Source organism: Lissotriton helveticus, chromosome 5_1 (assembly GCF_964261635.1).
Source record: "Lissotriton helveticus chromosome 5_1, aLisHel1.1, whole genome shotgun sequence".
NCBI classification, from domain to species: Eukaryota; Metazoa; Chordata; class Amphibia; order Caudata; family Salamandridae; genus Lissotriton; species Lissotriton helveticus.
The window spans coordinates 840319823-840347581 of NC_136065.1; the positions used below are offsets into that span (position 1 = coordinate 840319823).

At 47.5% G+C, this 27759-nt stretch overlaps 1 protein-coding gene across 4 annotated transcripts in view; it reads left to right on the forward strand.

Annotated features, from left to right (window-relative positions):
* Positions 1-27759, forward strand: part of SHLD2 (shieldin complex subunit 2) — a 1059977-nt gene that overhangs the window by 110283 nt on the left and 921935 nt on the right. The window contains exon 2 of one of the 4 annotated variants that reach the window (XM_078643305.1): positions 14764-14863. The exons of the other annotated variants lie outside the window; for them this stretch is intronic. The gene's annotated coding sequence lies outside the window, so the exon portion shown is untranslated. The remainder of the gene's footprint in view (positions 1-14763; positions 14864-27759) is intronic. 4 annotated transcript variants of the gene reach the window in all.

Here is a 27759-nt window from a genome sequence, read left to right on the forward strand (position 1 = left end):
CGGCCCGGGACCAGGGTTCAATTCCCGACGCGGCAGGGTCTTGGGTCAATGTCCGCGGACTCGATAATTCTCGCCTAGGTGCCTACACTAACCATGGGTCCCACTCTGCAACTCTGGGCAATAGCTTGCTTAATCTCCACAACGGCCCTAGCAGCGCCGGGGATGCCTGGCTTCACCTTGGGGTGCCCTCTCACAGGGAAAGCCAGGACGGGTTCCCCAGCGGTATACAGCGCCAGGACACCACGTAACGAGGTAACAGCGCGCTTTACAAGTATACATACATTACATTACATTACATTACACTTGTCTGTTTACTCATTACAAGATGTCCCAGGAAGTACGAGCCCAGGCCCAGAGGTAAGGTAGCAATGGCTGCTATAAAAATCGCCTCTGGGCCCCAATTGCTTGAATTTTATTTCTTGCACTCCTTTTGTTTACATTTCGTCAGGACCTCGGCACCCCTGTGCTGCTGTGATAGAATTGCGCTCTCTACGCCACCCATCCCCACCTCTACCCTTCCACTTCCACTTCCCCACTGCTACAACCTCAGAATAAGACTGAGTGAAATTTTAATTATGCCGGTAAAATGTGCTCTGGAAAACTTGAATGACCCAATGTCACATAATTTTCACACACAGGAAACTCGTTCTTGCAAATAAAAAAATGTACTAGGACGTTTTCTGCTCACACCAGTGCTTTGGTATAGCATGTCACTTTTTATACACAGTACGTCCGTGCACGAAATCGAGATACTGACAAACCACATATCCATCTCAAAGCTTCATTTTGTAAAAAAAAAATTAAAAGCACAATTGCGTACAGCCCTTTTGAGAATGAGGCCCCTCGTCCTCCTACCTCTACAGAGAAGAGAACTCCCCTATGACTCATCGGTTTCACACACTGACACGATTTTTCAGAGAATAGATGATCGCAACAGAGTGAAAGTGTGTTAAAGTGCTTTCAGCAAAGTGCGAGTGTGTGTGTGTGTGTGGACGTGTTTAACAGTAATTGTGAAAATGAGGGTGTGAATTTGTAGGTGTAAAAGAGTGAAGGCCTGAATTTGAATGTGAACGAGTGTGTTAGACCTGGCACCATTGGCCTGGGTCTCCCTTCCATTTTTGCTGTTGCCTCATGTGTTTTTCTGGTGTTAGATGCTTTGGCCACTGTGCCACTGCTATCCAGTGCCACAGTGCGAGTGCTCCCTACTGTAAATTAATAAGTGGTTCCATGATTGGATGTTTGGTTTACTTGTCAGACCCTAGTACAGTGCACTGAGTGTGCCCACGGCGTGTAAATCCAAATGCTGCTAGTGGGCTTGCAGCACTGGTTGTGCCACCCACAGAAGTGGCCTTGTAAAACGTGTCTAAGGTCTGCCATTGCAGAGCCTGTGTGCAGTCTGGTACTGTCATGCTGTCTGGGCAAGTGCACCCACTTGCCAGTCTCTAAACCTTCCCTTTTCTTTATATTAGTCACCCCTATGGTAGGCCCAAGGGCAGGGTGCATTGTAAGTATAAGGTAGGACAAGCCCTGATGTGTGTGGCATGTCCTAATAGTGAATTACAGCCATTTTCGTTTTTTACTATTGCAAGGCTACCTGTTCTCCATAGGCCAGAATGGGCTGCTGGATTGTTACATGTTTATAATCCTAGCAGACTCAGAGAACATGGTAGAAATTCGAGTTTAGTATGCCTGGACTCAGATAATAAAATACATATTTTAGTAAAGTTTATTTTAATATTCTGTGTTTGCAAATACCACTTTTAGAAAGTAGGTATTTGCTTGCCTAACCATTTGAGCCCGCCTCTGCTACGTTGTGTATTCCTTGTCTGGGTTTGTGTGTGACAGGACTGGGGAATTCCAGGAGACAGGCTGGGGCAGCCCGGTGGTGAATAGGGAGATCTGCATCCAGATGGGAGGGAGGAGTTGCACCTGGGACCTCTACAATGCTGGCTCCACCCCCTGTGGTGTGTCTGATGTCTCTACCCTGCACACTGAAAGAAGAGAAGGAAGACTGTCAACAAAGTGCTCCTGGACTGTACTTGCCTTCCACAATACTGACTCCCACCTCCTGTGGGGCGTCTGATGTGCCTGCCCTGCGTGGTGAAAGGAAAGAAGAGGTCTAGTAAACAGAGTACTTCAGAACTGGCTTGAACTGGGCACAGGCCCCTCTCCTCTCAGAGAACAAAGGATTTGGGGGTATAAGTATTGGGGCCCTGAGCCCATGAAATTAGATCACTTCTGGACTTACAAGACGAAACCTCTGCTGAGGAGAAGGAACCTGAAGAAACTGAGGAGAGACTATTCCCAAGCTCAAGTGCTGCTTGGGGTATTGGCCTGCAGTGGTTGCCTGACTGCCAAAGAGAGGAGAAAGAACTTTGGACTTTTCTTTCAACTTGTGCAAAGATCTCCAAGGGCTTGGAAGAGAGCTTGCCCCCTGACCGAAGTCCCAGGACCAGTGGACTTCACCAGCCTTTGTGAATTACTGCTGGAAACAAGTGGCTACAGAGGCAGGGAGCTGTGACCGACCCTCACGACTAGCCCGGTGTCCTGTAGGCACCGCACCAAGCAACGTCCGCCTCGAACAACGCAAACACTCACAAATCCAGACATAGGAATACACAAACTAGCAGAGGCAAGTTTGAATGGTTAGGCAAGCAAATACCAACTTTCTAAAAGTGGTATTTGCAAACACGTCTGCTTTCTAGAACACCCAAGTTCTCGGCCATATCAGACACAATCAAGAAATATCACTGGTTGACGATCCGGAATCGGATTAAGTTCAAATCTCTTTGCATAGTGAACAAGACACTCCATGATCAAGGACCACATTACCTTAAGGACCAGTTGATACCCTACAAACTTGCTAGACAGCTCCGATCTGCCACTCTTAACCAATAAGTGGTCCCACGGTCTAAAACAGTGTCATGGGGTGATCGCCGCTCCTTAGTCGCGGCTCCTAAATTATGGAATACTTTGCCGCAGCACATTAGGACAAGCCCCTCACTCTTGCAGTTTCGCAAAAGATTGAAGACCTGGCTTTTCAGTCAGTAATACCGACCACTAAATCATTTGGAGCCTTTTCCTCTTGGGAAAATTATGTGAATAATCTAGCGCCGAGACGCCTGCGGGTATTCGTTCGTGCTCAATAAATGACAAAAATATAATAAATAAAATAAACTTTACTAAAAGATGTATTTTATTATTCTGAGTTCAGGCATACTAAACTCGAATTTCTACCATGTTCTCTGAGCCTGTTAGGATTATAAAGTGTAACAATTCTAACAGCCCATTCTGGTCTAAGGAGAACAGGTAGCCTTGCAATAGTGAAAAACAAAAATGGCTGTAATTCACTATTGGGACGTGCCACACATCTCAGGGCTTGTCCTACCTTATACTTACAATGCACCCTGCCCTTGGGCCTACCATAGGGGTGACTAATATGAAGAAAAGGGAAGGTTTAGGGACTGGCAAGTGGGTGCACTTGCCCAGTCAGCATGACAGTACTAGACTGCACGCAGGCTCTGCAATGTCAGACCTTAGACGCATTTTACAAGGCTGCTTCTGTGGGTGGCACAACCAGTGCTACAGGCCCACCAGCAGCATTTGGATTACACGCCCTGGCAATCTCAGTGCACTAGACTAGGTACTGACAAGTAAACCAAATAGCCAAACATGGAACCACTGATTCATACATCAATTTATAATAGGGAGCACTTGCACTGTGGCACTGAATAGCAGTGGCACAGTGCCCAAAGCATCTAACACCAGCAAAAACACTTGAGGCAACAGCAAAATGGAAGGGAGACCCACGCCAATGGTGCCAGGTCTAACACGCGTCCCCTCCAGCTGAAAAGTGGGGAGAACTACCCTAACTCCTGGGAGTACTCTTCACTAAGGCGGAAAAATCTGGACAGACCATCAGCGTTGGAGTGTTCTGTAGCAGGGCGGTTTTCCACCGTAAAGTCCATACCCTGTAGGGAAATAGACCACCTCAACAGCTTTGTATTCTCACCCCTCATCTGCATCAACCATCTGAGGGGTCTGTGGTCTGTCTGAACCCGGAAGTGAGTCCCAAACAGGTATGGTCTCAGCTTCTTCAGGGCCCAGACCACAGCAAACGCCTCACGCTGAATAGCACTCCACCTCTGTTCCCGTGGCAGTAACCTTCTACTGATAAAGGCTACAGGTGGATCTAGGCCCTCCTCATTCATCTGTGACAGAACAGCCCCCACACCATGCTCTGAAGCGTCTGTTTGGACAATGAACTCTCTTGAGAAGTTGGGTGCCAGGAGCATGGGCCCCATGCACATGGCAGCTTTCAGGGCCTCAAAATCTTTCTGACAGGTGCCAGTCCAGATCACCTTCTTGGGCTGCTTCTTGGAATACAGCTCTGTCAAGGGTGCAACAATGTTGCCATACCCCTTGACAAACCTCATGTAATACCCTGTGAGACCTAGGAAGGCTCTCGCCTCTGTCTGGGTTTTGGGTGGCTCCCAAGCCAGGATGGTTTCAATCTTGGGTTGTAGGGGCGCCACCAGGCCGCTCCCAACTTGGTGTCCCAAGTACACCACAGAACCCTGCCCTATCTGGCACTTGCTTGCCTTGATCGTGAGGCCTGCTTTCCGCAGCGCCATCAACACTTCCCAGAGGTGGCGCAGATGGTCCTCCCAACTGACACAGAACACTGCTTTGTCATCCAGGTAGGCGGCACTGAACTCATCCAGCCCAACCAACACCTGGTTGACCAACCTCTGAAAGGTGGCAGGGGCATTCTTCATCCCAAAAGGCATAACCCAGAACTGGAAATGCCCATCTGGTGTGGAGAATGCTGACCTCTCCTTTGCCCCATCAGTCAAGGCGATCTGCCAGTACCCAGACGTTAAATCAAACGTGCTGAGGTACCGTGCAGCCCCTAGCCGATCAATAAGCTCATCAGCTCTGGGGATGGGCTGCGCGTCAGTCTTCGTGACTGAATTGAGCCCTCTGTAGTCCACACAGAACCGGAGTACGGGTGTGGCACCAGGCGCTGCAGCCTTCGGGACCAAGACCACTGGGCTGGCCCAAGGGCTGCTAGATGACTCAATCACCCCAAGTGCAAGCATCTTTGAGACCTCCTCTTTAATGCAAGCTCTGACCCTGTCAGTTACCCTGTAAGACTTGTGCTTCACAGGTAAGCTGTCTCCTGTGTCCACATCATGGACGCACCAATCTGTGACACTAGGAACCAGGGAGAACAGATCAGAAAACTGTCCCAGCAACTGGTGGCAGTCATTCTGTTGCTCAGGTGTCAGTGTGGAAGAGAGGTTAACACCATCCACTGACCCATCCTGCTCTGAGGCTGACAGAAGGTCAGGAAGAGGCTCAATCTCCTCCTCCATCCCAGCATCTGTTGCCAAGAGCATGCCCACTTCAGACCTCTCTAAGTGGGGCTTAAGACGGTTGACATGTAGGACCCTCAAGGGGTTCCTAGGAGACCGCAAGTCCAACAAGTAGGTAACAGGACTCTTGCGCTCCACAACCTCAAAAGGTCCGGTCCACTTATCTTGGAGCGCACAGGGCTCCACTGGGGCCATGACCCACACCTTCTGTCCAGGCTGAAGCTCTACCAGAGTGGCATTCTGGTCATACCAGCGCTTCATCTCCTCCTGGCTGGCCTCCAGATTTGCCTGAGCTAGTTCACTGAAGCGCCTGGTCTGGTTCCTAAAGGCCAGCATGTAGCTATATACATCCTGGGAGGTTTCCTGGGAGATTGCTCCCAGCCTTCTTTAACCAGACTCGGAGATCCTCTGACCGGGTGTCCATAGAGAAGCTCAAAAGGACTGAACCCTAGAGATTTCTGGATTTCTGTGGCACTTCCCGGTATGCAAAGAGTAGACATGGTAGGAGGACGTCCCACTTATGCCTCATGGGTTCCTCAAGACCCATAATCATGCCCTTCAGGGTCCGGTTGAACCTTTCAACCAGCCCATTTCCTTGGGGGTGGTAGGGAGTGGTGAACTTGTAAGTTACCCCACACTCCTGCCACCGGGACTTCATATACTTGGAAATTAAGTGGTCCCCCGGTCAGACACTACCTCGCGAGGGAATCCCACTCGGGGGAAAATTCCCATCAGTGCTCGTCTCACCACTGGGACCGTCACTGTCCTCAGAGGTATGGCTTCCGGGTACCGGGTGGCATGGTCCACCAAGACCAGCATGAACCTGTTGCCCATGGCTGTCGTGGGGTCCAGTGGCCGCACAATGTCAATCCCCACCCGCTCAAAGGGGTTACTGACCACAGGGAATGGCTGGAGAGGAGCCTTGTGCTTCCTCCCACTCTTTCCACTTGCCTGGCAAGTCTGACAAGTCCTGCAATGAGTATCGGAACTCTTGCGCATTTGGGGCCAATGAAAGTGGGTGACAAGCCTTTCAAAGGTCTCGTCCTGCCCCAAATGTCCTGCTAATGGCACATCATGAGCCAGCCCCAGTAGGAAGGCTCTGAACTTCTGGGGTACCACCAGCACACGGGCTGACCCAGGTTCAGCAACCTTAGGCTCGCTATACAGGAGACCATTCTCCCAGTAAATCAAGTGTGACCCTGACTGATCACCTGCTGCCTGGCTTGCAGCCTGTTGCTGCACACCCACAAGAGAAGGGCACTCTCTCTGTTCCTTGCAAAATTCCTCCCTGGAGGGACCTCTTTCTTGCTGCCAATGGGTCAGCTCAGGCAGATCTCCCAGTTCAGCTATTTGCTCCCCGGTAGGCTCCAGGGCATCCCCCTCAGGGTCTACCTCCTCCTGGGCCGTTGGAACTTCAGGGGCCGGGTTCCCGTGCCCCTCGCCACTTCTCTCTGTGGCAGGTTCCTGGGCCTCCCTTTCAGGCTCCAAGTCCTCTTGAGAACTCCTACTGGCTGACATTGACCGGGTGGTCACGCACGCCCAGTCAGGCAGTCCAACCATCTTCAAGTGAGTTGTTTTCTCCACCTTTTCCCAAGGGGAGCTCTCCAAATCATTATCCAACAAACAGTCAACAGGCATGGCGGGCCTCACAGCTACCTGAAGAGTACCAGAGACGCCCCCCCACTCAAAGGGAACCTGAGCCATTGGACAATGACTCTCTGTGTTGTCGGCGTTAACAACCCAGCAAAATGCATGAGGTACAATCTGCTTTTGAGTCACCAGGTGACACCTGACAGCTGTCACACTGGCTCCTGTGTCTCTAAGAGCCTCCACCTTTCGGCCATTGACGGTCACTCGCTGCCCATATTTCTTAGTGTTTCTGGGTAGATGAGCTTCTGAGACCGTCTCACAGTCTCCTAAAGAGACGAGGGTCATCTGTACTGGACCCCCCCACCTTGAACTTCACTCTCCTCCCACAAGGCTACACTAGCCATCTGCCGGGGCGGAGCACCAGTGGGTGCTTGTTTACCAAACAGGCGGCACCTGGTATCATTCGACTTATGACCCAGATCACCACACTTGTAACATTTCAGGGGCCCCTGGGGAACAGGACTACCTGTCGGGCCCCTTGTTTTCTCTCGGGGGAGGCTGGGAACCTTTCACGGGGTTCCCTTTGGGACTACTTTGGGGCCCTTTGCGGAACTCCTTCTATTTACCCTTGTCCCCCCCACTCTTCTGCTGGGGACCCTGCCCACCTTTGGCTGAGTCTCCCATGTGACCCTTGTGGACCCTGGTACTGACCCAGCGGTCCGCCTCCTCAGCAAGCTTCCTAGGGTTAGTCAGCTTGCTATCAATCAGATGCTGGCGCAGCTCTGGAAAACAATTATCAGACAAGTGCTCCCATGCAATCAAATCAAAGAGACCTTGAAAATCATTAACCTTGCTGCCCTTTACCCAACCATCCAATGCTCTACAAAAAAAGTGACATATTCAACCCAAGTACTATTTTCTAACTTTTTGCATTTCCTGAACCTCTGCCTATAGAGCTCAGGTGTCAAACCATCAATGCATCTTTCATGTGGCTGTATGAATTGTGGACTTCAGAAGGCAGGACTAACAATGTATACCGCCCCTCACTAAGGAACCTTCCCCACAACCCCGCTCCCAATCTCTCTCAGGGACCCGGTGGGAAGACATGGCTACCTCATAGGCTCTGAACCACTGACCAATGTCATAATTTTTGTAAAACACTTTCACCACATCTTTAGGGATATAGACTCTAGTCTTTGAGTGTACTGATCGCGCGCTGCTACTAGAGGGTGTAATTTCTAAACCTTTGGTTTTTAACACCAACTTCCTCAAAACTTTTTCATGCTCAAACTGCATTTTCTTTTCCTCAAGATCCAACTTTCTATTTTCTATTTCTAGCTGCTTATCAACCTTGAACCTGGTTAATTCCATTTCATGCCTTCTTGATCTCTCTCTGTCCTCCAACTCCTCTGGAGACAGACTTTTGTTAGAAGCATGGCTACTTGCAGGGGAAGGTGGCTTCCTTCCTCCTGGGCCCAACAGCCCTTCCTGTTGTACTTCTGCATCATTATCCTCTTCAATCACAGGAGTTTTCCTTGCTTCTACCCAGGCTTAGCGCCTTGTGGAATTCTTCCTTGACTTTAAATCGAGAAGTGGAAACATTGAACTTTTTGCAAAAGTACTTCATCTGCTTTACTGTGTAGCATTCCAGCCTATCTTCTTCCCATTCACAATTAAGGGAGGCAACGGATTCTGCTCTCTCTACTGAATTAGGCATCTTTCAAAAATAGGCAATCCAAAAATCAAAAAGGAATCTACCAAAAAGTATGCGGTATCGTTATGGTCTGCACTCACTAAGTAGTGTTCACTAGTCACTGTACATGAGTCACAAATTTAAATTCGAAATCCTTCCGCTGCTACCAATGTTAGATTTGGGGGTCTCTGGTTGGCACAGGTAGGTACTTGTGACAAACAGGGACCCTCTCCTCTAGTCAGGGAAAGGAGGTTGCACACCTAAAATAACCCTGCTCACCCTCTAGGCTGCGTGGCGAGAGCAGTCAAGGCTTTATTTCAGAGGCGTTGTAAGTTAAGCAGTTGTGACCACATACAGTAACCCAGTGACAACACTACAAATGGACACCACACAGGTTTTATATAAAAAATAAGTAGACTTTATATAGAGTTACCACAAGACCATAAATAATAAAAATACACACTATGATTACTTTAAGATGGTAGATTTAAGCTTAGTTCAGTTCCTAGATGCGACACTCTGCGTCAATGTACCTTAGGTTGCGTTGCGCTTCCACGACAAGCAATGTCGCAGCGATGGGGAAATGTGGCAATGTTCAAGTACAAAGAAATAAAGACGTGAAGATCTTCCAGATGCGGCACGCTTCTCGGGGATGCGATAAACTCTCGGTTCGATGCGTGGACTGCAGCGCCGACACCCTTACGATGCGACGGCAACAGCTCCAGTGGCGACGATCTTCTCCATGATGCGTGAAGCTTCCGCTCGATGCGACAACTACAGCGGTGACATCCAAGATGCGACGGCAGCAGCTCCGACGGCGGCGCGCTTCTCTGGGATGCGAGGTGCTCTTGGTCGATGTGATGCAATGCGACAGTTCCAGCGGCGACACCCTCCTTCTTCGGAGCTGCGACGGCAGCAGCAGCGACGGCGACACGCTTCCTCTTTGTTGCGGCACGCTTCTCTCCGATGCGGTGCAGTGCGACAGTTCCAGCGGCGACACCCTCCTTTCTCCGGAGTTGCTACGGCGGGCACAGCGTTTCTTCCCGTTGAGTCGCGCTTCCAGCTCCTTGCGACACGCTCCTCAGAAGGCCCAAAACAGCAGCAGGCACATCCACAAGAACTCTGGGGAGCTGGGGGGGGTGAAGTCTGTTGTCCCTGAAAGTTCAGCAGGAGGCAAGCTCTTTTCCAAGCCCTTGGAGATCCTTCACAAGTTTGAAAGTAAAGTTACAAAGTTCCTTTCTCCTTCCTTTGGCAGTAAGCAACCACTGCAGGCCAATCCCCAAGCAGCACTACAGCTTGGGAATAGTCTCTCCTCAGTTTCTTCAGGTTCATCTCCTCACTAAAGGTTTCATTTTGTAGTCCAAAAGAGATCTTAATACATAGTATCAGGGTCCCAATATTTATTCCCAGAAATCCTTTGTTCTCTGAGGGGAGAGGGGCAAGGGGCCTTTGCCTACTTCAAAACAGTTCCTGAGCACTATGTTTTCCAGACTTTTCCTCTCCTTTCACAGTGCAAGGCAGAAACACCAGACGCCCCACAGGAGGTGGAGCCAGCATTGTGGAAGGCAAGTACAGTCCTGGAGTACTCTGTTGACAGTCTTCCTTCTCTTCTTTCAGTGTGCAGGGCAGAGACATCAGCCGCTCCCCAGGGGGTGGAGCCAGCATTGTGGAAGGCAGGCACAGCCCTATTCAGAGTTCAGGTGCACTCCCCCTCCCATCAAGATGCAGATCTCTCTATTCACCACTGGGTGACTCAGCCTGTCTCCTGGAATTCCCAAGCCCTGTCACTCACAGAAACCAGACATAGGAATACACAAACTAGCAGAGGCAGGTTTGAATGGTTAGGCAAGCAAATACCAACGTTCTAAAAGTGGTATTTGCAAACACAGAATATTAAAATAAACTTTACTAAAAGATGTATTTTATTATTCTGAGTTCAGGCATACTAAACTCGAATTTCTACCATGTTCTCTGAGCCTGTTAGGATTATAAAGTGTAACAATTCTAACAGCCCATTCTGGCATAAGGAGAACAGGTAGCCTTGCAATAGCGAAAAACGAAAATGGCTGTAATTCACTATTAGGTCGTGCCACACATCTCAGGGCTTGTCCTACCTTATACTTACAATGCGCCCTGCCCTTGGGCCTACCATAGGGGTGACTAATATGAAGAAAAGGGAAGGTTTAGGGACTGGCAAGTGGGTGTATTTGCCCAGTCAGCATGACAGTGCCAGACTGCACGCAGGCTCTGCAATGGCAGACCTTAGACACATTATACAAGGCTGCTTCTGTGGGTGGCACTTCCAGTGCTACAGGCCCACCAGCAGCATTTGGATTACACGCCCAGGCACACTCAGTGCCCTAGACTAGGGTCTGACAAGTAAACCAAATAGCCAAACATGGAACCACTGATTCATACATCAATTTATAATAGGAAGCACTTGCACAGTGGCAATCAATAGCAGTGGCACAGTGCCCAAAGCATCTAACACCAGCAAAAACACATGAGGTAACAGCAAAATGGAAGGGAGACCCACACCAATGGTGCCACGTCTAACACCGTGTAACAATCGAAGTAAAGGGGCTAGTAGCCATGGGAGGATATAAATGATAACATGTCCAACATACGGAGGGACTAACAGGCCTCTAAACCAACCACAAGGCAGCGTTTACGAAGGACAAAGACGCAAGCCAATGAAAAATAGGGGCGGGGGAGTGGGTGGTGCTTCCCTCGCGTACTGAACTAACACAGATCAACCCCAGAGCAGCGCTTGCGCCCTGGCTCCGAGCTCAACCTAAAAATGTAGGTGCTTTCAATGTGGATGAATTTTGACGATTTAATTTTCTGTTAAGCAACTTAATTGGTGGACAAAACGTCTGATTGTAGCTTGAAAACCAACATACAAAAAAATTGGTACGAAGAGTAATAATAGTTTTCTCAGGAATTAAGAGACATTTGCAAAAGAAACACTTCACAGCTTCACACCACCATCCAAAACAGCCACCCCTAACAATATTACACAACTTTTTTAATTGACCTTTTTTTATTTTCATAGGTGAAACGTTCCTGGAAAGGTAACTGGCAAATAATCAAGGGATGGCCCACAAATTGTGTTCAGTGAAAAGTTAAAGGTCCTTTATCAGCCCACAAAGGAGACTATCACCCTAAAAATCTGGACAAGACTGCCTGGTGAACGTAGATTATCCATCACTAGCAGAACAACCAATCGAGTCAGTGCCTTTGGGAAAACACAAAGATTCAGCAAAATGTATCTGTAAACCCCAATTGGTGTTTGTGTGGTAGGGTGAAGTGTGGGGATGTATGGCTGCACATGCCTTCTGTTGATGTTTCTGATTAAATGCACAAGACACAGGCTCAAGTGTCAGCTGGGCTGTCTCTGCGCTCATCTTTATTGGACCGATAACGCCATGCCTTCTCGGTAACTGTGACATGTGTAAGATATATCATGTAAAGTGCAGTGGCAGAGAGGGACACCACAAAATACATTTCTGTAATAACCAATGTCACAAACACACACAAAACAATTCTGGGCTATCTAGTTGTGAGGGAAACTCCTAGTTGATTTGCTAAAACTTTCAATATATTAATTGCATATGAGTGTGAGTCAAAGAGAGTGCCTGTAAAATGGACAGGAATTCAGCAATATCTGGGCTAGAGGGGGTTAATGTTTTCGAGATCAGGGGTGTGGGTTCTCTTGGTATTGCCACCAGGCCACAGGCCAGTACCATTGGGTTGTGCAGAAGGGACTGGCGTAGCACTCATCAGTGCAACACGTGCTGTGGCACTGGGGCAAAAGCCTGTGATAGGACCACTGGACCCCAATTATTGCCAGACTTAGGTCACCATTTTGTAGAATGTTTGTTTCATTGAGGCGACAAGAAACGATAGAGAAAGGATCAGGCATCGAAATCATTTACAAGGTAGGATCTGTTGTCCCCCATGGAGTACTTCTGATTTTTAGGTCCCGCGTAGCGAATGCAGCGCAGCTGCTTCGCTTAGCGAGACTCTATTTCTGTGGCTTTGGTGTGAGAAGGGAGACAGGAGGTGGCACTCGCGGACTGGCGATGTGCGTACGCATGGTTTGTCTCCTCTCTGCCTCCCATCTCGCGCTTGTTTTCTGAGGGAATGCCTTCCTCCTCCTGTCCACCACCACAGAGACCCGGGGCGTTGTCGAAGATTTATGACTCGAGTGAAACCAAGCCAAACACTCAGCTGATTCCTGCCGCTTTGTCCTGCCAAAATAATTCTCAGACAAATGTGTTCACCAAGTGCAGTTACAACTTTTTCAAGGTGTTCGTTGTAATGCAGCAACAAGAGACCGAGTCTGCGGGTTCTTTAGTTTTGTGAGGTTTGTTTCTGGAACAGTATGGCTAGGGATCATGCCTGCAAACACACAGGGCGAACAACGCCTCCTCAAAGCCCCCAATTATTGACAGCACACCGGCCGCCGGCCTGATTGGTGCCTGCATGCAAAGCAGCGGGCCTTTTAAACCTGAAGGTGTTGTGCTGAAGGAGGCTTCTAGTTGCGCCTCCGGGTGAAGTTCACCCAGGTCTATGCAGTCAGGCAAAGCAGGTTACCAGTCCAGCATTTTCGTTTGATAACCAAAAGTCTTCTGGGAGTTGTAGTTAGTGTATGCTTCCCTCGGATTAGCACACAAAATCACAATGATTTGTAAAAGAAAAGCCAAGCATTGAAAGAATTGTGTCCTGCAACAAGGAGCGACAGTGTAAACACCTTCTCGAGTTTTCTAATTTGCAGATAATCGCTTATTTCCATAGCCTGATCAGGGCTACCATATTGTATTGTATTGTAAATGCATTTATACATCTCTTACTACCCCTGACGAGGCGTCGAAGCGCTTTTTCGGCGAGTAGCGCGCTACTCCTGGACCCATAGAGGATTAGTGTTGAATTAGTATAGTAAAACATGCAAGTACATTTTAAGTGGTGGATAGGTTAGTCAGTTAATTGGATTTGGAATGATAGCAGAAGGATAGAGGAGGACAAAGGTTTGTATTTGTATAGCGCTTGTTGACGCACTCTATTCAGGAAGCCTACAAAGGATTAGTGGTGAATTAATATGGTGAAATATGAAGTAATTTCAGTGGTGGATATTAGTCAGTTACTTGGAGTGAGAGGATAGCGGAGGGATAAAAGGGGAAGAAAGATTTGCATTCATATAGCACTTGTTACCCCTGATGGGTGTTGAAGCGCTTTTCTGGCGAGTAGCACGCCACTCTGGAACCCATAAAGGACACACATTTTCCAGTCCTGGATTTTCCATTTACAGATCGCTGCTAGTCCAGCGAGTACCACTGAATGAAACCAAACAGTCTCAGATGGAGTTGTACGATGAACCCAAGCCCAGGACTGGAAAGGGTGACCGTGGAGATCACATAGGAATTATTAAAGATGAGAGATGGGAACAGATCGCTATATGGAGGTGGGATGTGTTGTTTCTAGCTTGGGGCTTTCATTTAACAAAGCTGTGGAGGGCGGACGGCCAGCAAAAGCCAGATAAAGAATTACAAGCAGAGTGACTAGCCCGGCCCACCCCCGCCTCTTGGTTTCACTGTGCGTCCCCAGTCACTACTACTGAGGTGAGCGTAGGAGAGGAGCATCAGCCCTCGGTTCACCCCAGCCATGTCTGGCGGGGTACCCCTGCTTCTGGTCGCCCTATTGGCGAGGTGCGTGTGAGGTGAGCTACTAGATGGACGAACGTGTGCTGTACCAGATATCGCAGGGCTTAATTTGTGGCGGTGGTGGGCACAAGCAGGATTAGAAAAGAACCTGCTAAAGTGACATAAAGAGGAGTGGAGTGTAGGGTGGTGGATGAGAGAGGCTTGTCTTTTAAGAAAAGGTTTGGGCTGACCTTCTGAATATTATTATTCTTGTGTTACAAATTAAGCACTACATCTGTGTGTATGAGGGAAGCTTGCATTAAGTAAGAGATGCACCCACTGCAAAATTTGCAAATGTTATTTGCTGACAGCAAATATTTTTATCCTTTGCACGCTCTACTGTGGAAGCTTTGTTTGTGAAGGACGCTTGCCTAACTGCTGCCTGTGATGTTTCTTTAAGGGAGCCATACCTACTGTGCTTTGCGTACAAGGAAGACTCTAGTCTCCCTCCAGGTACTACACCAGGGCCGGATTCACACAGCTGTCTGCATCCTGTACACGTAAGTGATACCACTGCAGAGACGGCAGCGCTTGCACATGTAAAATCAATAGTGTTTTTCACAAAATATATGTGAATTTTTAGTCGTCAAAGGATTTATACAGAGATCTGACTTACACCAGCATGATTTAATATCTGTGCTATTAACATCATTGTTTCCTTCTCTGTCTCAGAGCGGCCAAGCTTTACCCATAGGCATTGACTATTTCTGTGGAGGGTGCAGCATAAAAAAGGGCAGGTGGCCTCTGTGACTGGAGAAAGGACACCGGGCAAATGCAGGGCCATTTTAGGAAGCATTTTTGTGCGCTAATGGCACCGCAAATCTCGGAAGGGAGAGCGGAAATTATTTTGGTTTCCTCGTCCCCCCCTCCCTTGTCTACCATGTCCCCCCACTCCAAAATCTGGGGGGGGGTATATCCCCTGCGTCCCCCACTCTTCCTACACCCATGGATTTCACTATATTTTTCACCTCTGCCACATCAAAAGCCTCCCTTTGGATATGAGTTTCTCTGGTCATACAGTATTATACTCACATTTCAATGTTAAGTCAAGCTACAGACTACATAATATCATTCCCTCTCAAATGTCTCCCTCTCAGGATCTAACTTGGAGTACCAATAACTGAGTTGTCCCCACCTGCAGGCCTTCTTCTTGCTTTGACCCATTCTCTCCATCCCCGCCGACATACATGGTTCACACAGTTTGGCTGGCGCCACTGGTTTTACTTACCTTAGCTTCTAGATAGGTTCATATTCTAGCTAATATACTCCATTTTATATAACACTAACAGTGAACAATATTGTTCACTATTCGCATAATTAAGCAAGCATTTTCAATGCAATAGGTCTCCCATTTGCAATAGTTTAAGCTATTGGCATTGAAATGACAATGTCTTTTATTTATGTTTTAAAAACCCAAAACATAAAAGAAAGGCATTGTCATTTACAATGCCAATAGCTCAAACTTGCGTAAATGCGAGACCTATTGCATTGCAAATGCTTGTTTTCTTTCCCTTTGGCTCTGTCTCCCCAATCAACTTTGTAGAGGCAAGAGGCGACAATTTATTTACTTGTTTCATGCTACAAAAGCATGGACTCCCGCACCAAAGCAGCGGGTCTGAACGGCAGACCCACTGGGCATGAGGATACAGATTTACTGCTGGAGGAAAGGGATCGGGAGCCCAGATATGGATGGTGGTGAATGACTTCCAGTATGTGGTGGTAACGGAGGCAGTATCTGGATAGTCAGTTAAAGGGCAACCCATATATATTTGACTGCATTGCCTCAAACAAGTCTTCATTATTAACACAACCAGTTTGTTTGTAAATGAGAGATGCTAGTAGGTGGATACAAACAAGCATTTGCAATCCAATAGGTCTCGCATTTAAACGTGTTTGAGCTATTGACATTGCAAATAATATTGCCTTTATTTTTGTTTTACAAACCTAAATAAAAGGCATTGTTATTTATAATGCCAATAGTTGAAGCACTTGTAACTGCGAGTCCTATTGTATTGCAAATGCTTGTTTTGCAATTAGCTATGTAGGTGTCTGCACAATCGACATTAGTATCGAAGCTTTCGACTAGCTTGTGGTAAAAATAAATAAAGTTTAGTCTTTGGAATCCAAAGCCCCCTTATCTACTGGAATCTGAAAGCTTCACAATTACGTTCGGCTTTTTAAACACACCACACCCATGAAAAGTAGAAAAATGCCTTTAAATAATCACTTAGTGTTTTAGACCATATGATATTACACGTGTATTTTTGGGAGAAGTAACATTACTATCAAATGTAGTTTTGCCCACAAACCATTGATCTCTATTTCCCAATTACCTGTTTATTACTTTCCGTCTTTATAGAATCCTGTCCTAGTTTCAAATAATCAAGAGATAGTACTGGAAATAGAATAGGGTAATACATTGAGAATGTTAAAGTGCTAAAGGAATAACTCTAATTACACATTTGCTTAAGAGACACCAGGTTATGTCCTTCTCAGAATTAAAGACAAAACACAAACTGGAAGAAGCTGAAAAAGCTGAATTCCACAAAATCAAACCGATGGTAGAAAACGTTATGAGAGCTTGATTTGTTGGTCTTTAAACTAACACATTTTGTTTAACCGTCAAATGGATATTTAAAGTTTTAACCTCTTTCTGTTCAGTGTCCCCCTTATTTAACAAACTGGTCGAAATAACATGGAGGCCTTTTATAAATTGTCACATGGGATGGTCGGAGGAATTAAGGGTGGACTCCAGGGACCAGAAAAGGAGAAGATTTCTGTGTCTATCCTCATGGCATTGATAGACATGCTTAGTGAACTACCCCATCAAAAAAGATGGTTTAGACTTTTACACCCTTAAAAACGGCTCAAATTAAGTACTGCCAAGTGCTGTGTCCCTCAGGTTCACATGCCGTGTTCCCTCATAAACAACTTACCTCCATCTTCCGCCCTAACATGAACCTACAAAACGGCACTGCACAAACTACCTCATCCACCTCTCGCTTCCACCACATGCATCACACACCCACTCACCAATTTATGTGTGCTCAACTCTGACACTCAAACCCCTCCTCGCCCCTCAAGATCACCCTTCCTCTCTTCTTCACCCAGTTTCACAACCATTCACCTTTCACTTTCACCACATACACACCCTCGCACACAACCACCAATCTACGTGTGCCACACCCTCCCTCACATCATACATCCCTACCTGCTCTCCCCTCACGCCCAACCCCCTCATCCCTCAAGCTTACCCTCACTCTTTCACTCACCAAGCCTCACACCCACGGCTCTCTTCCATCACATAGACACCCTCGCACTCTCTCAACCACCCGCTCTCTTTTCCCCTCGCTCGGCCCTGCGTCCTCCCTTACAAACCCCCCACCCACTGCCATTCGCTTGCACGCCCAAACCCCACTTAACAGTCCCTCAAGCTCCCTCTCCGCCTTGACTACGCGCTCAAAGCCATGCGCAGATGGGTTTTACAGCTTTCACGGGACGCCCTGTGGCAAGGTAAACAAACATTATTCTGGCGCATCTGCAGCAAAGGCAGCAGTGTCCCAGGGCGGCCGCGAAGCCGGAGACACCCTCTGTTCCCCTTTCAAGCCCGAAGATCGTTTAACAGCACTCCAAGAACACACAGCGTCTCACCCTTCCCAGACAATGTCCCGGCATTAAAAAGGAGATTAAAAAAGACAGAAAGTGCTGCAAAACAAGCGTTCGCGATCGCTATTGGAAACAAGCTGGCTCCGTGGAGCCGATGGGGGGAGGAAAACTGAAAGCGCGATGCACGCGCTCCCAGCCTCCGGGGACAGGAGATGTGCACGCATACGGAGTGCACATCTCCTGTCCGCGTGTGCCACCTCCTGTCTCCCTTCGTGAACGAAAGCCACAGCAATAGAGTCTTGCCAAGCAAAGCAGCTGTGCTGCATTCACTAGGCGAGAACTAAAAAGGAAGCACTAGCTTAAAGCCTAATGTCCTGGTTGTACCATCCCTTAGCTGTTACAATTTCAGCCTTGCAATGTTTTCTTTACTGCAACTACGTGTGGCTGAACTCAGCACATGGTGACACCAGTGCTTATTAGAGACAGTTGTACCCTGGCAAAAACCCAGTGTAGTCAGCCTGTTATTTGGGTTATTTTCTTATGTTTTTATGTTAGCCTGGGGTGCATGCAACACTCACCATGCTAGGTCCCATTTGCAGGAAACAAGCACATGTTTATTTACACTCACCTTCACTCCACTCTTTCAGGGTTGCTCAGGACTTTCTGAAATGAGCATTATAACACAGGCACAGCTACATTGACATGTGATAAAGTGTAACTCAAAGTGTCACACATAAGCGTACTACAGCCATTTAAATGTCACACATATGCAACCTGGAACCTTGACAGGGAGGCATGGGGGGGCCCCCCTTATGTACTTTTCAGGGGCCCCCTCAAGTTTCGTTACCCCACTGGCACAACTGCGCTGTCGCTGCCGTGCCTATGTACTGTATCACCACAATTCTGGAAAGGGACGGAGGCTCAAGACGCCGGAATTCAACGCCGGTATTCAACACCTGACACTCAGCGGCTCCTCACTTCGGCTTCGGTGCAGTTTATGACATCAGCACAGCACGTCTCCTCCCATCAACAGGAAGCTCAAAGCTGTCTAAGACGAGTACCAACTACACTCAGCAGCCATATAATCTAGGAACTGTGATAAATGGCCTTTTCTTCTATTGATAGTCTCTTAAAATGTATTAGGTCGAGCATTCAAGACCTATTGTAATTTCTTATGTTGGGTTAAAGACATCACCCAGCTTTTCATTTGTCTATGTTAGTGTCCTTCAAAAATCCTTGCTTGCCAGTGGTCAGTCCTGCCTCTTTGTCCCTTCTTTCTCTCTTCCGTTCCTCCCATGCAGCAGGGACTAAGTACTGTCTCATTCCACAATGGCTCTTTATCTGTTCTCTGGGGGACTCTTCTTTCTTGGTTTCCTGCTCTATTAGTGTTTGCCTGTGTTCAACTTCAGCGCCCGAGCTACTTACCTTTAATTATAGCATTCTTCCTCCCACCCCTCTTAACACCCCAGTTGTATTACTGCTGCCTCCTCTGCCCTGCCTCCTACTTGGTTGTTTGTTAATAATCCTGGACATTATCTATCAGCACTGCTAGCATTTCACCAGCACTGTGCTGGTTTCGGTTTTATTTTGTATTTCCTGGCTCCACTTTCTCTGCTCTCCCTCCACCCTCCCAATCTGTCACGGGGCTCCAGCTGCCTCACAGCAGAGGGAGGCCTCAGAGCAAGGGGCACTGCTGTCTGTGCCTGCCCTGCTCCTTGCAGCTGCCCCAGCCCTGGACTGGCTTAGGTTTGCAAAGCTTGTTCATTATTTCCTGCCTCTGCTCAGGAGTTTGTTGGTAGGTGTAAGAAAATGGCTCTATATATACTGGACCAAAGTAAGGTACAGTGAGTATAGAGTCCCCAGAGGTTTGGCAGAGGCTAAAGTTAGATATAACCTTACACTCCAAAGTGGTAGCTTGGTCGAGCAGTAAGGTAGTATCAGAGGACAGTGTAAAGCATTTGTTGTACACACTCCGTCAGCAAATGGTCTCACACACTCTAGAACTGAACTCCAGGCCAATTGTTTTGTCTCAAAAGATATAGTTGTTTTATCTAGAAACCACCAAGGTATCAAAATATACTTTCTCAGAATTAATTACTTTAGTTAAATACTTATCAAACAGGCAATAGACTTTTTGAATGCAATAGTTACAATATGCTACACAATTTCAAACACAATGCAACATTGAGTTCAATTGGAATTTTCAGTTAAATGCAATTCATTACTTTGTAGATCACTTTTCCAACCACAAGACTGGATCCTAGATTCAGTCCTGGAACATGTCCTGTAACCAGCTAAGTAAAAGCGTTTTGGTTATAGTAGTGATTTTTAAGGAATATTATTGTGTTTTAAAAGTTGACACAAAAACTTTTTCAGTTGAAATTACCAATGTTATCCTATGGAAGGAAATTCAATTTGCAGGTAAAGTATGTTCACGTTACTTTTGTAATCCTGTACTGGACTCCTAGGCTCAGCACTGGGACATCTATCTAAAACAGGTAAGCAATTACGTTTTGGTAGTTGGTACGATTTTTAAAGAATATTTGTAGTTTGCAAAAATCGACACTTGGAAGAAATTTCACAGAAAAAACAGTCTATGGTTTCCTATGGAAGAAAATTCAGGTTACATGTAAGTCTGGTTAAAATTACTTTTAAGGGTTTGTACTGGGCTAAAAGATGCAGCATTGAGCTTTCTCCTGATAACAGGTGAGTAAATCTGAATTCGTTGTTCAGCTGATTTTAGGTGAATATTTTAAAGTTCCAAAACTTCACACACAGAAGAAATTCCAAGTGAAACCAATCAATGTTAGCCTATGGAAGTAAAGTTAGTTATCGGCTTTTAGGTAAGTACTTGACTGGCAGAGTTAAGGTTCTGGGCATAGACTCAGGGGTCCCCCAGGGTCAGGTAGGTACAGTTGGTACACCCTCAGTGGCACAGGGGCTGCCGGGTGCAGAGGTAGTTAGGCCCAGTGTTATCCAATGCGATGCAGGGGGCCTTCGGTTGGTGGCTGCTGGCTAGCAGGCCACGCGGCTGTGGGAGCTGGGCTCCTGGTCACTTGCTCAGGGCAAATGGAGAAGTAGGTTAGGGCAAAGGTTGCACTGCCAGGGGCACGTAGGCGGCTGGGTGCAGGGTGCTTTTGAGCCGTCGGGCGCTCAATGTTATTCAATGGAGATCTTGGAAAGTGAATAAAGGCTGCAGTTTGGGGATGGAGGATCTTCTGGAGTGACCAACACTTCGAGGGGTAAGTTGGGATCTTGGAGGATAGGTAGGCACCCCGGAGTTGGGCACAAGGGGCCGGGTGGCGCCGGGTGTTGGGGTGTCTTTTAGCAACGGGAAATCTTTCCCTCTGATGGTCTCGTTGGGGGTGGGGGTCCCTGGTTCTGAGGCTGCAGGCATCGTCTGGGTCATCGAGGAGGGTCCTTGGGCACTAGATTCCAAGTCAGAATCGCCGGGGGAACGTCCTCAGGGTCTTTGTCCTCTTGAGCACAGGCCGGGCTCGGCGGGTGCAGAGTGGGCTGGGTTTGCGGTTCCTGGCTGGCACCAGGGGTATTGCTGTTTGAGCAGAACCACTGCTCATGTGAGTCCCAGTCTCTAAGAGGGTCAAGGCAGGCAGGTCCTCCGTGGTTCTCGAGGTTGCTCTCCGCAGGAGATGCCGGGATTTAGCAGGAGCAGATACAAGGATCAACAGGCCGATAGTGCTGGGGCCAAGTCAGTAGGTGTCGTCCTCTTGTTAGCAGCTGCACGGCAGGTCTTCTTCTTCTTGGTTTCTTTCTTGTTTTGAAATCGGGATCTGAGGAAGGAAGGTTCAGGGTGCCCCTAAATACTAAATTTAGGGGTGTTACAGGTAGTGTGAGGGCTGGGACCAATTTGAATTTGAATTTGAATTTAAAGGTATTTATTGAGCGCTCGTATACCTAGCGGTTTCATGGTGCTGTGGGGGTAAGATACTAAATCAGGTCCCTGTCCTGGGGTGCGTACGCCCTCTAACCTGCTCCTCTCCTGTGGGAGGGGGGCAGGAGCCTAGCTGTGAGTGGGTAGGGCTCCCCATCCTCAAGATGGCGGTAGCCCGGAGTCGTGCTTCACCTCGCCTCCTCCACCTGAGGGGTAGAGTTGGCACAGGCTGGCACACCACCTTTCCTGACGTAGGGTTTCCCGCCAGTCTTCCTGCCAGAGTGGGGCTCAGAACTGGTGGGGGCCAGTTGCTGAGTACAGCAAGTGGCCTGGAGAAGCTCACAAAGGTGGCATGCCTTTGAAGCTTCCCCCTGCCCATCCTGGGGCAGGAGACCTAGCACCTCGCCCAGGATGTGCATTGTTGCAGGCCCCGGAGAGCGGGGGGCTCTCCACCCAAGAGTCCAGCAACATGTCTGCTGTGTGGCAGCCTAGGCAGCCTCTCAGACCAGCAGTGGATTGTAGGTTAGGTTTCAGGGGGCATCTCTAAGATGCCCTCTGTAGTGCATTTTACATTAAATTCAACACTGGTATCCGTGTGGGTTTAATGTGCTGAGAAGTTTGGTATCAAACTTGTCAGTCTTCAGTGTAGCCATTATGGTGCTGTGGAGTTTGTAATGACAACCTCCCAGCACCATATACTCTTGTGCCCAGGAATGGCCCTGGGGAATGTAGGGGCACAGGGCTCATTCACCTGTGCCCACACCACTGGCATAGGGCACCCAGCTAGAGGGGTGACTGATGTATGACAGCACAGTGGGGTTGTGGGCATGGCGCACAGGGATGTGTATCATGTCAACTCTTTGTTTAGTTCTGCATCAGGACGATCAGCCTGCAAAGGCAGAGTGTGTGTGTGTGTGTCAGTGTGCAGGGCCCCTAAGGGTGGCACAATAAGTTTAGGGAAGGACATAGGCCCTGGGCACCTGATATGTAGGAGCCCAGGTCACACTCAGTCAAAGCACATTTGCAATTCAGCAAAAAGTGGGGACATACCATGCAAGAAAGATGGCACTTTCTCACAGTAGGCACTCTGCATTTGTGTTGAAACAGGAATGAACTGCTGTTTCGTTTTTTAAGTACAAATAAAAAAGCTTCGTAAAAATGCATTTCATGTACCCACATGAAATGCATTATTACAAAGCATTTTCATTTGTACTTAAAAAGCAAAACAGCAGAACGTAAACCGCCATTTGACAGATAGGCATGAAAGGCTCATTACAAGCAGGCCTGGTGCAATCTTTCACTCCTGGACAAGGCCTGCGCGGGAAACTTCCTGCAAGTCGGTCAGTGCACATTCCAAGCCAACAGTGCTTACTGGCCTTTCTTAAGCGATCCTCTATTCTGAACACATTAAAATTCCCTGCATGACATGCAACTTAAAGAAAGCTCATTATCTGATTTTTGGTTTAGACCTCAATCACGAATGTTGCACAAAATGTCGACACCTCGTTTAGCCTACAGAGGACCCCTTTGCTTAGAGCCAGCGGACTGCAGAGGTGCACCGGTGTAGTCATTTGCCCGTCTTTATAGTGTAAATAATGCACAGACTAGCCCTTAACCTAAACAATCTTGTCTAAATCGCATAGCTGCTGTTGCACATTCCATCAAGCAGTGCTTTCAACTTCCCTCTAACCCTCTTCCACTCCTCCACACAGTCCAGGTCCAATCAAGGTCCTGCTTCGAAAAACATCAACAATGTATTTTCACGAACCCAAGCAGTCTTTTTATATGGTGCCCACCCCCCCTAAAAAAACAACCTACATACTACTCTACCCTCATTCACCATTTTAAAGCAAAACGATACTTTAACCCCAAAAAGTTAGTCCCAAATATAGAATTTACTAGTTTCCTACTTTCGCAAACCAAAAAATCCCAGTTTCTCATCTAATCCATGGACGTAAACAGCCAAATCATTATTAGTTTTGCAGTTGTATTTAGTGCAAGCTCACCCCAAAGGTATTGTAGCACTTTACATGAGCAACTGCTGCATTACACAAGGTTGTATTCATTTGTATTCATTTTTTAGGCAGTGGAGTTGCACAGGATCACAGGATTTTGAGCTGACGCCCAGACTCGAACCTGTTTCTATCTTAGCATCCTGCTTAGTTATTTTTTTAATGCATTTTGGTAATGTCTTTTCAGCTGCCATAATGCCCTTTCTACGAAACAGAAAATAGAAAAAAATAAAAGGGTTGACCAGAAAACAAGTGTAAATCAGGGCTTCCCTGATTATACTGTGTGCTCTTGGGCTACTTGGCTAAAAGGCCTTAACATCGCCGAGAACTATTGGCTTTTTAGGTCTTGCGTCTAGCGTTCCAGTGCGCAGCATTGCTCGCGCAGTGCGAGACCTCTTGTAAGGGGGTTTTGAAAGCTGACCACACGCTTGTGCTTGTGGTTTTACTCTCACCGGCTGCCATTGGGTTTCACGTGTTTTTTAAAAATAAAAAGGCACGCAATTGGGCAAAGGCGGGCGCATGTCCCGCCTTTGCTCCGCCCATTCTCACCGGTGTCTAGCACGCCCATCAGAGCGGCACAGACAACAGGCTCCATCGCTCCTCTGTGGTGCGCGCGCTCCACTGGTTTCGATTGCCATGTCGGCTCCTCTGTGGTGCGCGCGCACCACTGGTTGCCGTCTGGTTTACTTTAAATCTCCCTTGTCCCTTTCCTAAAATGTTGGCATGTATGCGTAGGGCCTTAGAGTAGTACCAACACGCAGTACACCGCAAACCTGCCCTCATCCCACGGCACAAGACCAAAACCAGAGATCAGGCGAAGCTCTGCGACTGCAGCGGGTTCACCGACCCCACAGCCACCATAGCGCCTTACAGCTTAAATCAGATTAATCCCACCGCTCACACATGCGAAGAGCATGGCAGCCACGGACTGGTGAGCACGACAGTCTGCAGTGTGCAGCGTTCCACCGACCATCCAGCACAAGACAAGTGACAGACCCCATTGGCCTACCTACACACCTGCATGAGGCGCTACTAAGATGTTCACAGGATCAAAGAATTTACAATTCAAGTAACGAAACACAAACAAGAAGGACTACCTCAAGCGAGCACAAAGAACCACACACAGGACCAGATTAAAAGAGCACCCATATGAGTAATGCGCCGCAGTGCCAAGTGAGTGATACAGGGCGCTATACACATGCCAAAGCACAGGCACCATTATACATGGGGGCAGTCCTTCGTCTGAGCCTTGTTCACTTCTCGTTAAGGACTTGGGGTGGGACCATGGTAACTGCAACCTGGGGCAACAACCCTCCTGCTTGCGGCATCTGCTTCACCTCGAGACCTTGAGGGGGCAGGACCCCGCCCTCAATGCCAGTGGAATTAGAGACATCCTCTCTTGCCAGAGCCGGCAGCCAGCACTCCAGATTCCTTAGACAGGAACCTTACTGCTAGTGTGCCCCCCTCTTATCCCCGAACCCCGCCCACACAGCATCTGTACTCATTTCTGCAAGGGTGGCCCCCACCCCCCTCCTATCCCTGAACCCCAAAGCATCGGTACTCATTACTGCAAGGCTGCCCCCATCCCATTTTATCCCCCAATCCCGCCCCCACAACATCTATACTCATTACTGCATAGACAGTGCCCCCGCACCATATCCCCGAATCCCGGCCCCACAGCATCTTTACTCATTACTGAAAGCGTGCCCCCACCCCCCTTATCCTCGAATCCCACCCACCACAGCATCTGTACTCATTACTGCAATGACTCCCGACCTATCTCCATGTGGCATGGTGCTCGCCCTCCCCCCGCACCCATAATCATCCCTGCGTTAAGCCTTCACCCCCCCCTGACATTCCTGCGGTCTGCTTGACTCCCTAGCCCTGCTTTAGCACATAAGAGAAAGTCCAGATGCAATAATGACGTCACCTCAGGGTACCACCACTGGACTTAACACGTTGTAGTAAATGTTTGCTCATATTAGTGCCTTGGTCACCACCAACGAACCCGCATTTGCAATGTAATAGGCCTCGCATTTACACGAGTTTAAGCTATTGGTATTGTAAATGACAATGCCTTTTATTTATATCTTAAAAACAAATAATTAATAAAAGGCATTGTCATTTGCAATGTCAATATCTCAAACTTGTGTAAATGCGAGACCTATTGCATTGCAAATGCTTGTTTAAAGACTGGAATTGAAATAGATTCTGATCCCGATTTTGATATGGAGGAACTATTTGCTGGCATTCAGGACATCTTTCACCACCGGGGCCCACAAATCCATTTTGTGCTTAAATAAATCTGAAGAAATATTGTCTGGTCCCATGATTTCCCAGAGAAGTACTCATGAACTTATTCAATTACCTCCTGTATCTGAAAGACCAGGCTCTTCGTAGATGACATTGTCTTATTAATGCTCATTTCGTTGGATCAATACATACTACTAAAGTGTTCACCCATTTATGTTGGAATCTAATTGGACAATAGGCCCTTCATGGAAATAGGAGCTGTTGGCAAACTGCCAGAATAAACCTTGATTTCTGAAATACTAGCTAGACGTGGATCCTCCCATGCCTTGTCGTGTACCTGCGCCTCCCTGGCAGGAATAGTTTGTTTGTAGCACCTTAACATCACAACAACTTCTTTATCGTGAAGCGAGTGTTTACGGGCAATATGAAGATCAAAGCATGACTTGGACCATTTATATTTCTTAACCAAGATAGGGCCTAGTGTACTTGATCGCAGCAAACGTTCAATAGTATTGGTAATAACTGCAAATGCTTCCAGAATATATCAATGAACAGGGGCCTCATTCCAACAATGTAGCAATTCCTGAAAACTGGAGCTCACCACTGTTTTAATTAGCCTATCTGATTTGGCCAGTTACCACCTGATATGTCTACCTTTCTCAGCTATGATAGACCATCTCACAAACGAAGGGCCTGATTTCTGATTTTGGCAGGCAGTGTTAGAACCATCGCCATTGTGTAGTAATTCAACCCGCAATGGTGAGGTGACTCTGCCTGCCAAATGTAGAGATGTCCACAGGCTCTGCATACCTCCCTTGCATTTAGAAGAACCTCCATTACAGCAGTTGCTGTAAATGCATTGAAAATGTGCTGTGCAGCTCTGTCAACATGACACCACCGCGCTGTACACTTTCATTTTCTCTTCTTATTTTCAAAACCTAAAACCCAAAGCGGGAATTTGCTTTTACAAATAGAACAAGCATTTGTAATGCAATTCGTTTTGCACTTGCGAGAGTTTACGCTATTAGTATTGTAAATGTCAATGCCTTTTATTTATGCTTTAAAAGCCAGAACATAAATAAAAGGCATTGTCATTTACAATGCCAATAGCTCAAACTCGTGTAAATGCGAGACCTATTGCATTGCAAATGCTTGTTTTTCTATGAGGTAACAGTATAGATTCTGCAGTACCAGGCAAATGTGGAAATGCTGTGTATACCCGAAATCAGGCATACAACCACACATTGGAACAGCTGAAGCTGATACAGTTTTTCCTAATACTGTTTCCTTATTTTAGCCCGAAGTGATTTAAAGCGTTGACTATGGTGATAGGAGGATGGGGCGTTATTAAAGGACCACATTTTTCGTAGTATGTTACTTCAGCTGGAAGAAACATGAAATACTGGCAAAAGCTGCCCGTGCTTCCAGAGCAGATTATTGTTTGGATGGATTCCAGGATTAGGTTCTGATCTCACTGGGCTACATCGAGTGCTCATTCTCAGCCGCTATTTAACAAAGAACTACAAACAGTAGTCTGAGGATGTCACCAATACTTCGGTCTTGCTTTCATTAAGATTAGGGCTCCCTGTTTTCCGTTTTTACTGATTTTAGCAGATACATACAGACAGAAACC